At 34.9% G+C, this 20183-nt stretch overlaps 2 pseudogenes; both read right to left on the bottom strand.

Annotated features, from left to right (window-relative positions):
• Nucleotides 1-1624: 1624 nt before the first annotated feature.
• Nucleotides 1625-4851, bottom strand: LOC120165055 (annotated as a pseudogene).
• Nucleotides 4852-5971: 1120 nt separating this feature from the next.
• Nucleotides 5972-7540, bottom strand: LOC120165027 (annotated as a pseudogene).
• Nucleotides 7541-20183: the final 12643 nt, after the last annotated feature.

The raw sequence follows: 20183 nt of genomic DNA, 5'->3' as shown, positions 1-20183 counted from the left end.
TTTACTTAGAACTCTCCATATGATTTTTAATTTGATTATTTTATGTTTATTATTATATTTTAGTTAGGAATTAGTTATTTTATTTACTTAGAACTCTCAGGTTATAAATATCCTTTAGGCTCAACAGTTGAAAAACATATTGGAATTTATTTTTCTTTGGTTATTTATTAAAGTTCTACTTTTCTTTCATTATTTTCTTTTCACAATGCTAAGCATGATGCAATCCATGCTTAGCTAAACTCCATTTAGCAAAAGTTTTGCGAAACTTAATTCTAATCGTGAGAATGGAGTATTGCTCTTCACACATTCATATTGTATTTTTTGATTCTCTAGAGACTGGAAGTGGCAATCGATCATTCTCTTAAAAGTTAAACCATCTTCAACTCAAAAGGTGCACGTTGATTTGAACACTCTTTTTGCTTGGAGTTTGAAAGTCTGATCGGTTGGTCGTAATTCGGTTTCTTGTGAACAAATTTAACGGTGGTTCATTAAGGAGAATCAAGATCGAGTTTGATTCTCGATGAGACACTATAACTCTAGTAAGACTTTTCTAAAACTTAAAGTTATTTTGGATCTAGAGCTATAGACGTGGATAGACAACGAGGACCGAATTTAGAAGATAGACATGAAAATTTTGATTAACTAGAGAGAAGAGTTAGCTACAGAGGTTGGGACTTGTTGATTGCAACCGACGTACATCATGAAGGGAAAATTCTATTTCGATCATCAATCGAAATTGATGCTAAGCAAAGCCTAAGGCTATATCAGACTTCTTTAGTCATTATGGATTGACCTCTACTTGTCTATATTATTTTCATTATTTATTAGAAATTAGAGTATTTCTTTATTTTTCAAATCCAACTCTTGTCAATAATATTTGATCTAACATTAAATACATCATTTATATTCTTTTAGAAATAATATATTTTCATTTTAATACTTGTTATTTTTTTAAAATAAAAAATTATGACAAATATTGAAATGATATTAATATTCACTAGTAGAAAAAACCCCATTAATGACGCGCATTGCGCATCATCTATGGGTGCGGATGACACACATTTGCTTGTCGTTGAAGCAACCGACATGAATTTAAGATGACGCGCAACTGTACGTCATAAATTTATGACATGCATTTATGACACACATTAATGACGCGCATTTATGACGTTCATTGCGAGTCATTGAAGCCCCCGTCAAAAATGAAGATGACACACATTTGTGTGTCATAAATTTATGACACACATTTATGACTTACATTGCGTGTCATTGAAGCACATGTCATTAGAAAAGATGACACACATTCGTGTGTCGTGATTGTATGTCGTAAATTATATATATATATATTGTAGATTGGCAAATAATCAAACTAAATCACATTTAATGCCTCATAATACTAAATATATATATCATATTATATATAAGCAATCCATTTGCATACAATATATTAACATTAAGTTATCAAAAATATTGTAATCATATGTCGATACAAAATATCACGACATAATAAAGTTTTCCACATAAGATACATCAAATAAGATAACGATGTTAGAGATGCATCGTTATTGGTGATTCTGAAGAGACAACATAAGGATCTGCAATATAACATAGTCCATGAAGGCTCTTACTTGGCCTTTGAGGTGTCATAGAATGAAGCAGGTGTCTTCCTGGATTTGATACAAAGTTCCTGGAAACATGAGACGTTTTCTTTGTAATTAGTTATGCAACCTCGAATACAGAGTTCATAACATTCTCTTTCAAGGACATAAACTTGTTTATACCTCGATTGCAAAACCCAAACGTAGAATTATAGCTTCACCCCATGGACGGCCTATTAGTTGTAAACCTATGGGAAGTCCTTGTTTGTCAACCTGGAATAAGTATAAAAAGAAAGAAAATGAGCCACAAGTTCTGATGGTTTCATTACAACAGTTTTGGGTATTCTTTACGGTAGAACATGATCAACTCCACCCATTTAGTCGGTTTATGTTTCCAGGTCCAGAGAGAACATAAAGTTTATTAGTTTGGAAAAAAAAAACCCAAGCTATAGAGCTATCAGGGGTAGTTTGAACTTGAATCAACTATGCAGCAAGCCATAATCGAATCTAACAAAATGTACGATTGAATTTGGGACCTCAAGTAAGAAGGAATGTCTCACACAAATGTTACCTTCACAACCGCTCCAGCAAAAGAAAATGAGCATATACTTGAAACTAAAAGGATGCATCCTTTCCAACCATTTGAGAAACCCTAGTAAGGGAGCTCTATATTCACATTTTTGTTATTAGCAATTTATTACTCAATTGATGAATTCAAATTTTAACTACAAGCTAAACTCTAGTAAGCATGTCCTACAAACATATCTACAATGAAAATAGACCAATCTACTCTATCTTTATTGAAAAATAAACCAAAAATGTTAAAATAAAGACCACAAAACCTACAACATGCCATTATCCTAAAAGAAAACATGCTAAAACAAATGGTACAGGAAGATTACGAATTTAGTAATTGAAATAAAAAATAAGGCAACATATGATGTACCTCTTCATCATCCTCAAAATCTTCTTCATCAGCATCCTGCATCAGGTTATGAAAAATATTAAAGGAAGCATAAGATGATCATAAATGGTATAAAACAAAACCGGGGGAAGAATCCAAAGGAAATGAAGTTACATTGTTGAAATATGTGAGGAGATTGGGCCATAAATCCTCCTTGACAATCTCTGCTACATGTAGTGTTTATCAAGTAAAAGCTTAGGCCAGGCGCCTGCTCTTTAACAAAATGAGAAAAAAAGAAGGAAAACCTACATTCACACAGCACATGCATAGAGAGTTTACCTCATCATGAATTTCATCCATGTCATCTTTATGCTAAGCATCAGAAAACCAGGTAAAGAAGATGCATTCATGTGTAATAAATTTAGTATAATATAGAGATGGTGGTTAAGTGAAAGAGGCAAAATCAAATACAAGACAATGGCATAAATGACCCAAGCTTTGCAGTACATCAAATTCCTACCACGTTAGAAGTTATAATGCAACTTAATAAACTAAAAGAAACATATAAATGCATACTATTTATAATCACAATACACAATAATACATAATACATAATGCATGTGTAATCTTAATTTATCTGCACTAAAAAAGGAAAACTCTATCTGCCAAGGTTTAGCTCTACATAACAAAAGGAAGATGACTCATGAAATAACTAAGATTCTTATAAGATGCTAAGCTGAAGTTCAATAAAATTATTGAGAAAACAAAAATGAAGTGACTACATTACCCAAAAGAGAAATTAATCTCAGGTTTTATGTGACTAAAGTCCTCAGGCTGGGGAGAAATTCGATTAACAAATATGATATCAAGCCTTTCTTCAGCAAACTGTCGCTTGTTTCCTTTCTTCTCTTGGCCAACTCCATTTGGCAAGCCCTTGACATTTAGAAAACTAATTTAACATGATAACCAAAGGAAACAAATAACATGAGTAGACATGAGAAGAGAAGAAACCCTCACCATGCCTTCTTTCCACTTGATTTTGGTAGCAGTAATCTTGGCTCCTTCATCAAGGAAAGTAAAGGTCTTCGTAAGCTTCGCATCTTCAAAGTATGGATTGGGATCGAAGTTCTGAAAAATATAACAAAAGTCAGTCAACAAATTGTGATGACTGATTAGACCATGATTAAATGTAAAATGCAACTTCAATTTCCTACAGAATAAGATAAGAAAAGGAAAATAAATAAACTTACAAATGTAATGGAATACCAGATTTCAAATCTTTAAAATCTTCCACTTCAAGTGAGCTAATATACTTAAATATCTATCAAGAAACAAAAGGTTGAAAATAAGAAGAATGAATAAATAAGAAATAAATTACCTAGAATTACATATCAGGAAAATCCATAACACTTCTTATAAATGAATAATAAATAAATGGAACTAAAAATAAATTTTGCAAAGTAATAAAAGTGCTGAACCAATTTCAGTTTGGGAAAAAAGTGATATTAAACCTTCTAATCCTCGTCATTCAAAAGTTCACCAAGAGCAGGATGACTCAAGAACTGTACATAAAAGAACAAATCAACTGAAATCTTTCTTCTCAACATAGAGACAGATTTAAGGGAAAAATCCCTAAATTGATAGGAAATAATAGAAAAACTTACAGCTATGAACCAGAAATCAGGAATCGACTTAATCTTCTCATTCCACTTATCATAGATTAGCTTGCGTATTTCATTGTACTTCTGCTCCACTTCCAAAACTTTCTTACTCGCCTCCTCATTAATCTACAAATTACCAAAAAAGGAACACCAATAGAAACACCAGATATAACCATTTACCACTTACAAATAAGCTCAAAGCAAACATATGCAAATTAAATCACCTCAGCAATTAGACATGATATTCTAAAGTAACCCCGCTAAACAACGTGTTTAATGACTCTTTAGGTCACAATGAAATAGATAACAAAATAGTGAAAAAAAGCGGTAATGGAATAAACCTTGAGGAGGGAATTCAGGTTTAAAGATGGGTTTTTCTGGAATCTCAGTTTTCTGCAACATCTGCAAAAAATAAACATGAAAATCACCATTAAAATTTTGTTAGATAATAGACTCGTTTTTAAACTGAGTAACAAATATATAGACAAAACAAAGAGGAAACTTACAAAACAAACAACAACAAGAAGAGGGTCGATTCGTCTGTTTAAAGTTGTAAATGCAACTAAACAGAAAACCAAAGAAAATAAATCGTACCGATATTAGCGAACAAGAGAGTGGGATCATTGTGAGGACGAGGCGGAGGGAGAGATGGTGGTGCGGTGGAAGAGACGGAGATCGTCGAGTTCATCGGATGCGGAAATAGGCTGCAGAGGCTAGGGATTCAAACTCGGGCCTAACAAGAAGAAGAGAATCGAGATGAAAAGTAGGAGAGAAAAGGAGACAATGAAAGGAGTGGAAAACATTAGGCGGGGGAAGAAGCGGGAAAGGATGAAAATAATGGGGGAAATTAGAATACGACTCCTAAAGATGACACACAATTAAAAAGTATACTCCGTGTTTTTGCAAATTTTATGGATTATGACTATTAAATATGACACACATTATTGTAAGTCATAAATCGTTCAGATTTTAAAAAAACATGACATTTATTTTATGACACATATGTTTTGCAAGTCATAAATTAGCGTGTGTCATCAAAGGCATATTTTCTTGTAGTGATTCTTTCTAAAAAAAATATTATTATCGTTTTAGAAAGAATAATATTGTTCAATGCTTGTCATATTAGAAAAAGATAATTAATTTTGGTTTTAATTGGATGAATAAATTATTTCTATATTAGATTAAGTTTGATAGAAGATTGAGTGCAAGTTGACAGTTATTTGAGCACTTTCACAAATATCTCTAGAAACGTTCGTGAGAGCATTTACCCTTTGTATCAGTCGGTTGAACTATGTACAGGCCAGACCAATTTATTATGACTTAAATTGACATAATGTCAAGTGGACCAAAATTTACAGTCATCTTCTTAACATTTATGAACCTATGCAAAATAAGTTAATATTTTGTACCTTTCTTCTCGAATTCTTCAATTATAAATAGATCTTTATAGGAGATCGTCGGACTAATTTTTCTACTGCGCTACAAGATCAATTGCTGATTTCAAGACCAAGATCGACCTTAGGTGCAATTAAGTTTGCACTTTCTCTCAAGTTATCATAAGTAATCACTGAAAGTGACTTCATGATTATAATAAACAGATTATGTAACTATATCTGTATCATGGATCCTAAATTATACAAAAATTTGAAATTTAGATGAGACCTTATATATATTCCTGGTGGGGCCACACCTCTCTCTAGCCATTTAAAGTAGCCAAACACTATCTTGTAATAGTGTGCATCTTAATGGATTCCCACAAACTTTAGTTTTAAAACTTAGAGGCGTTCCAAAGCAGATCTAAAATTCTTTATTTATCTTCACTAATTTAGATAACAAGAAGCAAATAAACGGAACTCTATCAAATTAAACGTGGGATAACTCTCAATCGTCGAGCTTTCTGTAAAACAAGGCCATAGGCGTCATCCATGTTCAAGTTTTCAGGTGTAACTCCATCTTCAAGCTCCCAATCAAACGAGTGAATAAGGGTATCCAACACCAGGTGCAACATCCTCATGGCCAATGGCAACTCAGGGCGAATTCGTCGCCCACCCTCAAATGGAATGATTCCAAAGTCCCTTACTTTAACATCCACATCCGATCCCATGAACCTCTCAGGAAGAAACAATTCAGGCTCCTCCCAGCAACCGGGATCTCTGCCTATAGCCCATGCGTTGATCGACACCTGTGCGCCCTTCGGAACCTCGAAGCCGTGAATTTCGATATCGGCTTTGACTTTCCAAGGGAGTAACAAAGGAACTGGAGGATGCAATCTCAACGTTTCCTTGACAATTGCTTGCAAATAAGGCAAACAAGTAACGTCGGATTCATCCACCATCTTCCCTTGCCCAATTTTCTGTTGCAGTTCTCTTCGAGCATCCGATAAAGTTTTCGGGTTATGGAGTAGTTCCACCATTGCCCATTCCAAAGTACTAGTTGTCGTCTCCGTTCCCGCTGTGAACAAATCCTGTTTCAAAACCAAGTTATGGACTTGAAACTTCAATACTAAGTGATAAATAATTAAGACTGATTTCTATCAAGCTCTTGGTTGTCTTCTTCACTGATTTGGAGCAGCATATCCAAGAGATCATTAGTCGATATAGAATCTTTCATCTTTCTTGACTCGAACCGCTTATCGATCAAATCATCAAAAAGAGTCATCAACTCCCCAAAATGAGTCGTCATCCGACGCCTTATGCCTTGCAAGTCAAGGTTACCAAGAAGAGTAGGGAAGTAATCACCAAAATTTGGTTTTCCCAACTCTTTCTTGATACCCTCTATGATTTCTCCGAATTCCAGAGCAGTATCAGAAGTGTCAGCTAAATCATTGGAGAAAACTGTACTGGACATAAGATTAAGCGATGTTTTTAAAACAATTGTGCTTATGTCGATCGCTTCTCCGATTCGGGAACTGTCATGAACATCGGCAAGGAGTTGTTCTATTTTGCTCTGTTGCAAGTATCGGTTAGCGTCAAGTTTGTGAGAAGCGAAAATGTGCAAATTGCAGATCTTCCGAAGGTTTCTCCATGTGGTTGAAACAGGCATCCATGGCAATCCGGTTTTGTGGTGTTGAAGGGCATGCAGGGCGTCTCAGTTACACGAAATGGCATCATGCGTTTGGAGGATTTCTTTGGCCATTGTTGCAGACGAAATTACTATAGTTGTTGTTTGGCCAAAGTTTCAAAGTCAATGTCGCCATGAATCTTGGCAAATTTGGCAAGGGCCTTATGGGGCTTATCACCGAGCTGGAAGAGGTTACCAGCTATCGGAATTGTCGGTGGACCGGGCGGAAGCTTGTCTGTTCTTCCCGATTTCCTTTGGAAGGCTTGAAACAAGACCAAGAACAGAACAGAGCACAGCATCCAACTCAAGAATTCCATCTTTGCTTGTCCTTACCAAAGAATCATCTTATTTATTGTGGACTACCTCTTCATGTATGAGATGCCAATTTATTTTATAACCCTGCATGAGTCATTTTATTTTGGACATAATCACAAAATAATCCTTAATATTAGAGAAATAATTATTTTAATTTTTCTAAAGTATTTTGATTAACGTTTTATTTTGAGTTAAAATATCATTGATTAGATAAAAATCGCTAGTTATCAATACATGTCGCTAATGTAATAGATCTTCTGTGTCCAAAACAATAATGTAGCATATAAGTGTGAATTTACTTGACTCTCTAGGGGAGGAAGCCAAATGTATATCCATTAATTTGAAGAAAAAAAATTATCAAAATTAGTTTAAAATGTTAAAAGGGGAAAGAAAAGAAATTTTCATTTCAATAATTTTTAAGAAAGTTATATTAAAAATTCAAATTCAAATTTTGAATTTCTAGACTTATCCTTGATAGCACGTGAACAAATAATATATGTTATGTCATCATTTATATATACGTAACATGTCTCATAACTTATATCATCATTTTAGATTTAAAATTTATCACGTCAACAACAAACATTAATTGTTAATCAATTAACAAATTTCATCCAATAAAAAATTATTTTAATCTAAAATAAAATATTAAAAATTAAACATCATATAATAATAAGAATCAAAATAATTATTTAATTATTAGGATTATCTTTTATTATTATACATTTTATTTTGTAAGAATGCATCGACCCTTAAAATATCGTTGTTGAGCAATGATTCGATAATTTGAATTATTATATTAATAGTTGAAACAGAATGTGTCCAGCCGTTGATGTGGAATATATAAATTATTATCTTCGAAAGTCAATTATGCGGCAAAAACGACAAATTACAATAAACTTTGTCAAAGTAATATTTAGATATAGTTAATCACTTATCATTATTTCCTAACACTTGATAAAATATTTTAAAAAATAATTATTTCATCAAATATTTAGATATAATTTTATCGTTATGTCTTTTTTTATAATTAAGAATAGTTTGTTATGACACCTCCTCCGTCGACTTCAACAAGCGAAGACATTTATTTTAATGCATTTATATTTTTTTGCCCTTTCGATTATAAAGTTCCGTCTTAATTAATTTGGATTAATTTGCGTCACACACTTAATTTTAGTGGTCGAGTCTCCCAACAAAGATTTTCTGTATACACAAAGACTCGAACTCGAGATCTTATTTAAACGATATCAAACTGCTTACCACTTGAACAAACCCCTAACTCTATATTTTTAATAAAATTAATAGAGTTGGAAAAATTATTTTATGAATCCTTTTCATCATCTCATCAATGATCGATAACTAATTAAACGAGTGCACATCATATATTTTATAAATTAAAAATTTTCAAATTATCATCTTTTTCTTTATCACATCTCCTTTCGCAATGTTAAAACATTTAATCTTCATGTTTTACTCTATTCTTTCTTTAATTCGCTATTATAATTTAGATTAAAAATCACCATCTTTTTCTTTATTCCGCAATTTTTTTCCCAATCTTAAGCAGCGAATCTCTATGGTTTGCTATGCTCTTTTTTTTTTTTTTAGTGGAATTGAGAGTGAAACTAAAGAATAAAGCCAAGACTGGGCTTCAGGGACCATAGGTGTTGATGAAGCATCTCGAGCAAGAAGGGAACTGACTTCAGGAGGAGGAGAGGTGCATTGATCAAGCTCAAAGTGATCTTTCGAGGCGAGCTTAGCAAGTTGATCTGCTACCCGGTTTTAACTTCAGGAAATCCATTGAAAACTAACCAATCATGAAGAGAAGCAGAGGCCGACAATCGATCGAACCAGCGGGATTGGGGACTGACCAGCATGAAGAGCGTTCTGCATCTTCACTAACTGGGAACTATCCGATTGAACGATGAGATTGGAAAGGCCAAAAGATCGGCCAAGGAGAAGACCTTTATAGATACCCCATAACTCAGCTTGGAGAACCGAACTAACGCCTATGTTCTTGCTAAAACCAATTAGCCAGTCACATGCGGAGTCACGAACTGCACCCCCTATCGAGATAGAACCAGTGGCAGAGGAAACGAAACCATCAGAATTTAAACAAAGCCAACCAAAAGGAGGTTCAAACCAACCTGGTTTACACCGATTTCCGGAATGCTTACTGCTGGTCTTTGATCCCAGATTATCAAAGCATTTTGCCCAACTTAGACTTCTCTGGAAAGTTGATTGGATAAAGTTGGAGAAAACTAGATTTTTCCTTTGTTTCTAAAGCTGCCAAATGATCGAGGAAAACAATGACGACCAGGAAGGGTCGTTCACACGCCGAGACCTTGATGTACGGATATTAGTCAAAACCCACTGCTCGAGGGGGCTTGAGTAAAAGGGAGTACTTACAGTAGAAGGAAGAACAAAGTCCCAAAGTTATCGAGCTCGAGGGCAGTCTCGAAGGACGTGGAGGATCGTCTCAGTAGGAGCGTTACAAGAAGGGCACATCGGAATATCAGTAAGCCTTCTTTTACTTCACTCATAGTTGGTCATAAGCTTCTCCTTGAAGATGAGCCAAATGAAAAACCTGATACGCTGAGGGATGCGTAGGCTCCACACAGATTTCCAGCGACTATCAACCGTGCACCACTCAGACTCAAGAAGTTTCGAATAGGCTGAGTTGACATGATAAATGGAGTCCAAAGTCAAGCCCCAGACTAGGTGGTCTGCAATGTCCTGAGGGCTTGGAGGCTTAATATTAATAATATGTGGAATGGGTCGGGGGCAACAAATGACTCAAGGGCAGAGATATCCCAACTACCAGTAGCATTTACAAAACTAATCGGGTGAAGCTCTTTATCTGTGGGGGAAGAGTTAATAGCGTAGTAACAAAGATGACCAAGTCTCGGAACCCAAATGTCATCCCAATAGTTCACAGTCATGCCATTACCGGGAGCCTAGACCATACATGATTTAAGATCATCCCAAGATTTAGCCATTCTATCCGGAAGTGGCTCAACAACTTTGTACTTCTGTTTTAGAAGTTGCACCCACAAAGCTTTGGTTTTGGTGAGTAAGGCGTGCCCCAATTTCATAAGAACAGCTTTGTTTTGTTCATGGGGTGAATGATGCCCATACCTCCTCGATCAATCGGCTGGCATATGATGTCTCATCTAACCAGAGATATTTTGTTAGTGTGAGCACCGTACTTAATTAAAATGAGCACAAACCCATGCCCCACGTGAAGCACAAACCCCACCAGTATCCCATGTGCTTGCACATCTTTTTTTCAAATCCCATACCCAAACCTTCACCATTTCCAACCTTGTTGCTGCACACCAATGCACAACACCCAGTATCCCTATATCCCACGTGCAGCTCGACTCCCAGCAGCCCATGCCTTCATCAATTCCAATCCTGCCCCCCACCATCGCAGATGCCTTCACCATTCCCAAACCGTACCCTTGCCTCAACCTTTCCCGACGAGATGCCCATACATTGCTGCTCCAACACGATCACCAACGCTCCACTCACCTGCAAAAAAACAGGACACAAGGAAGTGGAATGTTTATTTTTTTTGGTTGGTTGTAACTGGGTATTTAACCCAAACAAAGATAATGTAAACGGGATTCGGAAAAATCCCACAAAAAATACACTGTAAACTTTGTATTCAAGCAATAACAGACTTCAAAGGGTATCAATTACTTACTGTTTTTTATTTTATTTTTATTTTTATTTGAATTTTTTCCTCTGATCTATTCATTTCAAATCCAGTACTTATTATATTTTCTTTTGGTTCGAATATAGAGCATATTAAATACAGCTTTTTTATTGAGATATTTTTTTCTAAAAGCCCAAATCTAGCATTTCAAATATAACCTTTTTTTTCCCTTTTTTTCGAGCATAATGTATATATTCGAAATAATGAATAATGAAAATAAGTAAATAGAGAAGAGTCTAGCAGTGACCTGAAAAAAAGAGGGGTCTCGTCGGAATAGGGGGCATGCGAAAGGTCGAGCACCTGTTAGGTAGATCCAAGGTTATTTATGGAGTTTTTGGTGTAAAGTTTGATTTGAGAGGATAGATTGGAGAGAGTCGAGCGTTTTGGGTTCAGTTTAAGGGCTCCGATCACCGCGTGTGATGGTCGGAGATATGGCGGCGATGTTTGGTTCGTCGAGCTTCTCGCCCGAGAGGAAGAGAGAGAGGTTAAGAGTGTTTTGATTTTTTTAGGGATTAGGGTTTAAAATGAAATAAAAAGAGGTTAAAGTGTGTTATATAGGGGTAATTAATGGGTTATCTCGCTTTTTGTCCCCTTAGTTCTTTCCGTGTTTTGCATTCCAGTCCCAAGGGAGGGATCATTTTTGTCATTTACTGTTTTTGTACATGTGTTATTACTTATTGGACTATTTGCTAATTAGACACCCTAAATTTAAGCACATTTGTACAGAATAGTCACCAATTATTTTTTATTTGTTTCAATTTTGCCTTATTTGTTTTCTGTCATTTTATTTTGATCACCATTTTTATTATTTTGTTTATTTTAGTTTAGTTACTATTTTATTTATTTATTGCAATTTGGTCACCATTTCTTTTTATTTTATACGATTTTTGAATTGGGTTCTTGGTTTTGTATCATGTTAATTTAGTCATTTGCTGAATGTTTTTTCTTTCGAGATTAGCTATTGATATTTATGTTTTTCTGTTTTAGTCTTATATCTATGGTTTTATTATGATTATGGTTCTTCTATTTTGTCATTTTCTTGTCTCATGCCATGATATTTGTTTATTAATGTTTAGGATACTAAGGTTACTATGCATTTATTTTTGTCACCATGTAATGAATAGATTCATATGTATATTGTCTATTTGTACCATTAAAGTATGTTTTTATTTTTTAAAGATTTATTTTGCATGTATTATTATATATTATAATATTATATAAAAATTATTTTAACATTGAATTCTTAGGAAAATTATTATATTCCTTTTATTTCAGTTGGAAAGAGAAATATTTGTCCTAAAGTATTTTAGGTAGTGTTTTCTCTTCAATTGAAAATATGAGAATATTTTCTATTTTTCCTTAGAATTTTTGTTCTATAAAATTGTATGGTTGAACTCGGAATAATAGAATCGTAATTTAAATATATATTTGAATTCTTATATTTTTACTAATTAGAGACGCTATATAATCGATAGGTATCAATTTTGGGCATTGTGGGGGTGTTTATCCTTCCCCACACGTAATCGACCCCCGAACCCGTTTTATTATAAAAAATGAATTTTTGGTTACACGTAGATCGGTAAATTTTTTAAATGACGTTTTCCTAAAAACTCTTTTAAAAGAAAATTTTTAGGTATTCGACCTACCTAATTCAAAAGGTTGATGGCGACTTCAAAACATTCCAAAATCCTTTTCAAAGAAAACCCCAAGTTGTACCAAATTTTTCCCTGCTTCCGGGCGGAAATCGGTTACGACAGCTTGGCGACTCAAGTGGGGACACTAGAGAGTCAAGCCTTAAATCGATTATATATTGTCTCTATAGTTAGAAATTGAGAATTTGGTTTTATTTAATTTATGATTCCTTTAAATCATTATTTTATATTTTTTGTATACTAATGTGTGCATTTGATCGATTTTCAGATATTAAAGTCCTGGATTCGCTTTAGTTTGTTTTTGTATCTGTCAAAGGTTTGATAATTTCTCCTCACACACGACACTTGCATTGCATAACATAAGCTCTATACTCGAGCTCTTCCTTTTAAGTGGGAGTGAAAGCGACGTTTTCGTGAGAATTTATTCTCCGTGTCAGACCTAGCAAGTAGCTTTCGGGGTTCATATGCCCTATATCTTTATGAGGATTTATTCTCCGTGTCAAGCATAGGGAAATGTGGCCCCTCGAATTGAACTCAATCTGCTTAAGCCTATAATGGGTGAAAATTGAGGGTCTGGCTCGCCCAAGGGGGCACCGACAAGGACAATTCGAGTACCTTTTTCCTTATAGAGCCAAAACCATGCATATAATGAACCGTAGAACGGTCACCCTAAGTATAGATGTATCGAACCTCTGTTCGTCAGTAGGTACCCAAATTAAGTGTACACAAAAGAGGAGTGTTTCTGAACCTTTACCTTTTTGCTTTATGTTCATAGAATATATTTTTCTTTTCGAATAAAAGCATGCGAACTAGATACCATGCAGTTAGGATTATTTTTTATTTTGAAAAAATTATTGTGGGTAGAAAGCATGTCCGTATATGAATTTTATTTAATGAAAACATGTTCAGGTAGATATCATGACTGTGTAGGAGTTTTATTCATCTTTGAATAACATTTTTATCTGTATTGATTATCTTACGTATACTAACTAATTTTTTTTCTTTTGTTTGTGTATGCTAACTTATTTCTTTTGTTGTGTCATTTTTCATCTTCATTTACATTGCATTGAATCAACATAACATAATGTAAAAGTGTTGATTCGCAAGGGGATACTCAACTGTAAATTTTGCACAAGAAGAGATAAAAGTTTTCAATCAAGCAATCACATACACAGACATACACCAAGTGCTAAAAGAAGTTCAGAGTACAAGAATGAGACTTGTTCGAAGATCGTGCAATATTCGAGACTAAAATGATGATGCACTGATCCGAGGAGTAATCTAGCAGTGGAGTCTTAACTACAATCATCTCATCGCTTACCACCAAAGAGCAACACACTGGCTTCAGCACCGCCGAGGCATTAACAGAGTTAGTTTACAGAGCATTGAGGGGGATCAGCTCCAAATACGAAGATCCGAGATGAAGCAGTGAGCTCGAACATCGTACAACATTCGAGACTGAAATGACGATCCATTGATCTGAGGAGTAACCCAGTAGTAGATTCTCATCTACGATCATATCATCGCTACTTATCAAGGAGTGACATACTGACTTCTGCACCACCGAGGCATTAACGGAGTTAGGTTACAGAATGCTTGAGGGGCATCATTCTCGAAGACGAGGATCTTAAAATGAAACAGTGGTCCACTTCAAACTCAATCATCTAAGCGAAGGCATGTCTGTAAAGTGGAATGTCTTGTAATGTGAAAACTTTTATTTTTGGTGAAAATTATTCTAAGATATTCATCGTTGGGATCAACATTTTTGTATTTTTGCATTCGCATCTGCATTTCATTTTTAAGCATTTCCACATAAACATGAAATTAATCTGCAGAGGATTCGATGAAGTAGTCCTAACCACATTGAGAATCGAAGCAGGAAGCTAAAGTTATTACAATTGGAGCTTGTTCAGCTGGTTGTAGGACTGAGCCTGCCATGATGATCTGAGAAAAGAGTCCCCATATCCTAAGGTCTACGATGTTGAAGCTATGTACAGTTACCACATAGGAAGCTCTAGACATTCCTTTGAGAACTATGAGGCACTGAAGCGTAAGGTCCAAAACCTGATGGATTCAGGGGCATGGATAATCGATGAAGGTGGAATTGCATCTACCATTTGCATTAAGAGCATTGTTTTGTTTGAACATGTTTTTTATCTTTCATGTTTGTTTAATCTTTTAAACTACTGAATTTATGCTACCTTCTAAGGTGGAATAATAGAACGAGTTTTAATCTTTAGTTCTTCGAATATCGAATGAATTAAAGATTCTTTTAATTCTTCAAGAATTATAGATTTTTGACATATGACAAGATTAAACCTTTCTTATTCTGTCCAAAGCCAAAATAAAATACCTTGATTCTTTACCAAAAAAAGAAAAGAAAAAAAACTCATGGTCATTACCAAAAGACCAAATTTTGACATTACCTTTCCTTGATTCACAAAGAGTCATACTCATACCTTTCTTTGGGTCAATAAAGTCACACCATTGTTTTCTTAGAAGCAAAATTAACATTTGTATACCAATAAAACCAAAAGACATTGAGTACAAGATGTTCACTTGAGCATGAACCTTTCTATCAGAAGACACAACTTGGGGCATCACGCATCGATTTCCTGAAGGAGAACCTGAACATTGAGACATGCTGGGAGCAAGAAGCATAAAGGAGAATTAATTCAAAATAATTCTATCATGCATTAATTACATTGTTTTCATGTGGATAAAATTAATCCTGAAAATCTATCCCCCTGGGGATACCTCTTATGCAAAGACTTCTGTGTATGAGATGATGAACGACTTTATTTCATTTATCCATATATGTATATATATATCCCTTGTTGTCCATTTTTGAGCCTATAGTATTTTTTTCTCTGATTCAACCCTAACCAATGATCACCCTCCACACTGGGGTGCAAGGTGGAAGAAATCTGCTCACATAAGTGAAGACATCAATCCAGAAGAGATACCAAAAGGTAAACCAAATGCCAAGTGCGAAGGTCTAATCAGAATAAAAAGAAAAAAAAGAAAAAAAAGTAGAAAAAAGGAAAAGTGAAGTAAAAAGAAGACAAGACGCATATGTAAAGATTCTCGATTCAAATGACACATCGAGCATCAAACTATGAGATTAATCAAGCACAATTATTCCAGAATCACTTCACTCGAAGATCATAGAGCATCAAGAGAGACACATACAGACATATTCAAATTGAGCAAGATAGGTTTGAAGGTATCAGAATGAATTGATCCTTGATTCAATACCCTGAAACACTTGTTTAGGCCTATTTATCCTTTTATTTCATAACCATGAACCATGGCCTACATTACGTGCCTTAAAAAGTCCCTTCTAATCATACATAGATTTCTAAGTAGAAGAGACTATCTTCAAATTTCATCCCGCATATCAGGATTAATCTTTATTTACAAAGATTTTCTAAAATCTGTAATGCATGATAGAGAAAAATAACAAAGGGGGGTTCAAGACGTAAATTCTGAATGACGTCTTGAAACTAAAGGATGATTCGAGTTGAAAACCTGAAAATGCGGCTCGAATATAGAAATGGTGCATCTGAAGCAATCACAAAAATTCCTTGATAATGCATTGCACAATCCGAGTGTGGCCATGGGAGTTGGATCCAGAGAACACTTCCAGTGGAGAAGCATACAAGCTACCCCGTCAAATCAATGAACATCAAAGGAATAATAAGGTCAAACCATTGACCAAACATAATAACCTGAGACTTTTTATCATTTCCTTATTTAACCATTTCCCAAAGATAGCCTTGGTCTTGACACTTGTCAAATATCTATAATTTATTGAAGGATTAAAAATGTAATTAATTCTTTGATGTCCAATGAACTCTAGTTTTATGATTCGTCTCAATTATGAAACTGAAAAAGGGGCAACATTTTCAAAACTTTTTGATCAAACATTTTTTCAAAACTCTTCTAATTGATATTTTCAGATCTCAAAAATAAAAGAAGAAAGAAAACATTTTCAAACAGGACAATCTCTCTGGAGAGTTTAGCCTGGAAATTAGCAGAGGTCCCTCAGACCTAGAAGCTCAGAATTAGAAATTGGGGCAAAGAATTTGAATGTTAGGGAGGCAAGAAAGCAGATGTTTGCAAAGAAATGTGATGGTACACCTTGGTGTGAGAGAAGAAGGAAGACGAACAATCAAGAAGAAAACCAAGATTGCTTGAGCACCTTTTCACTAAAGAACATGCATCACACCTACATGAATTTGCATCTTTGTATCAAACATCCATCATCAGGATAGTTGCATTCTGTTACATTTTACATATCTTTAAGGAAAAAATGAGATTAAAAAACGACCTCAGCAAGAGGGAGAAATCATCTTCAGATTCGATATTTACAATATTTATTTTGTCTCGCTTGAGACAATCTCATTTAATACAGAAGATTTATTGTTTTTCTTAAAACAAGATTTATCTCACTTGAGATAGTTTTTACTCGAAAAATACATTTCATTTCACTCAAGATTGTTTTTAAAGAAGATTTTATCTCGCTTGAGATAGTTTCCCTAGAAACAAAAGATTTTGTCTCGTTTGAGATAGTTTCACTCGAAACAAAAAATATGTCTCCCTTGAGACAGTTTCCCTTGAAACAAATTTTGTCTCCCTTGAGACAGTCTCCTTTGAGACAGTTTCCCTTGAAACAAATTTTGTCTCCCTTGAGACAGTCTCCTTTGAGACAGTTTCCCTTGAAACAAATTTTGTCTCTCCTGAGACAGTTTCCCTTGAAACAAGTTTTGTATCCCTTGAGACAGTTTCTCTTAAAAGAAATTTTGTCTCCCTTGAGACAGTTTCCCTTGAAACAAATTTTGTCTCTCTTGAGACAGTTTCCCTTGAAACAAGTTTTGTCTCCCTTGAGACAGTCTCCCTTGAAACAAATTTTGTCTCCCTTGAGACAGTTTCACTCGAAACAGAAGACTTTATCTCGCTTGAGATATTTTCCCTCGAAACAGAAGATTTTGTGTCGCTCGAGATAGTTTCCCTAGAAACAGAAGATTTTATCTCGCTCGAGATAGTTTCCCTAGAAACAGAATATTTTGTCTCGCTTGAGATAGTTTCCCTCAAAATAGAAGATTTTATCTCGCTTGAGATAGTTTCCCTCGAAACAGAAGATTTTATAAGAAACTAAACCTTCGGGAGTTTCTTGATTTGTAAGTCCTTCAGGCCATCCATAAGACCTTTGGGCAGGATGTTTTCAATTGAGTCTTTAGAAACTAAGCCTGATTTTCAGGAGTTTCTTGAGGATTATTTCCAAAGAGTTTTTCAAAAAAAGGAAGCTAAGCCTAATTTTTAGGGGTTCCTTGACAACTAAGAAACTAAGCTTGATTTTCAAGGGTTTCTTAATGATTAAGTCATTCGAGCCATCAGTAAGTCTTTCGAGCATGATACGTAAGTCATTCGAACCTTCTATAAGTCTTTCAGGCAAGATGATAAGTCCTTCGAGTCATCCATAAAACCTTTGGGCAAGGTGTTTTCAACATTTCCTTTTGCGCAAAGCATTACATTTCGAATCAAACGCCTCAGAATATTTCTAGTAGATGGATCATGAGATATTTTTCCTAAGAATAAATTTTGTCTCACTTGAGATTATTTTCTCTAAAAAACATGAATTTTGTCTCACTTGAGACAATTTTTACTCGAAACCAGTTTTGTCTCTCTTGAAACAGTTTCACTTAAAACAAATTTTGTCTTGCTTGAGACATTTTCTCTTGAAACACAAAATCTTTGAACCAGTTTCCCTTGAAATAAAATTTGTCTCCCTTGAGACAAATTCCCTTGAAACAAAGTTTTGTCTCCCTTGAGACAGTTTCCCTTGAAACATCAATCTTTGAATCTGTTTCCCTCGAAATAAGAAATTTTATCTCACTCAAGAGAGCTTCTCTTAAAACAATTTTCTTATTTATTTTCATCCAGATATTGAATATTTGACAGGAATTCCAAAGTTAGTAGAGGTTTCATTTCACAATTGAAGAAGAAGATTTCAGCAAAGAATCGATTCATGTCTTCATTTTTGAAAAACTGGATCTCAACAAGGATTCGAGAACCTTCAGGTCAATACCTTCGGGTACTTCAAATACAATTATTACTGACACATGATAATCTTTTGTAGGTTGGAAGATCTTCAAAGAGAATCGATCAACATATCCAGTTGAGAGTTCATAATGAGAAGAACTTATCCAACGAGGGAGAAGTTCATAATGAGAAGAACTTGTTCAACCTTGGATCAACATTTCCAGTGGAGAGTTCAAAATGAGAAGAACTCATCCAACGATGGAGAAAAAGTTCATAATGAGAAGAACTTGTTCAACCTTGGCTCGACATTTCCAGTGGAGAGTTCATAATGAGAAGAACTCATCCAACGAGGGAGAAGAAGTTCATAATGAGAAGAACTTGTTCAACCTTGGCTCAGCATTTCCAGTGGAGAGTTCATAATGAGAAGAACTCATCCAACGAGGGAGAAGAAGTTCATAATGAGAAGAGCTTGTTCAACCTTAGTTCATCATTTCCAGTGGAGAGTTCATAATGAGAAGAACTCATCCAACGAGAGAGAAGAAGTTTATAATGAGAAGAACTTGTTCAACCTTGGTTCATCATTTCCAGTGGAGAGTTCATAATGAGAATAATTCATCCAACGAGGGAGAAGAAGTTCATAATGAGAAAAACTTGTTCAACCTTGGCTCAACATTTCCAGTGGAGAGTTCATAATGAGGAGAACTCATTCGACGAGGGAGAAGAAGTTCATAATGAGAAGAACTTGTTCAACCTTGGTTCATCATTTCCAGTGGAGAGTTCATAATGAGAAGAACTCATCCAACGAGGGAGAAGAAGTTCATAATGAGAAGAAATTGTTCAACCTTAACTTGTTTCCATCGCATACGGAGTTGGAACATCACCAACATGTCGTTCGATTTCATCACAGAATAAGGTGGATCAAACATTGTCATCTCACATAAATCCATCGCACAAGATAGTGGATTGATATCCCCAGCGGAAAGTTCATAATGAGAAGAACTCGTCCAACGAGGGAGAAGAAGTTCATAATGAAAAGAACTTGTTCAACCTTGGTTCAAGATTTCCAGTGGAGAGTTCATAATGAGAAGAACTTGTTCAACATTGGATCAATATTTCCAGAAGAACTCGCAACTTGAAGAGAAGAAATTGAGTTAAAAATGGTGCTCTTTTATCTTTGTTTTATTCTCGTTTCACATCAATGAGAAAAGAGAGGCAGCTGTGAGCACCATA

The sequence above is a fragment of the Hibiscus syriacus genome, unplaced genomic scaffold (assembly GCF_006381635.1).
Source record: "Hibiscus syriacus cultivar Baekdansim isolate YM2019G1 unplaced genomic scaffold, ASM638163v2 tig00111566_pilon, whole genome shotgun sequence".
Taxonomy (NCBI): Eukaryota; Viridiplantae; Streptophyta; class Magnoliopsida; order Malvales; family Malvaceae; genus Hibiscus; species Hibiscus syriacus.
Note: the sequence above shows the minus strand (reverse complement) of the source record. Positions and strands in the feature narration are given on the sequence as shown.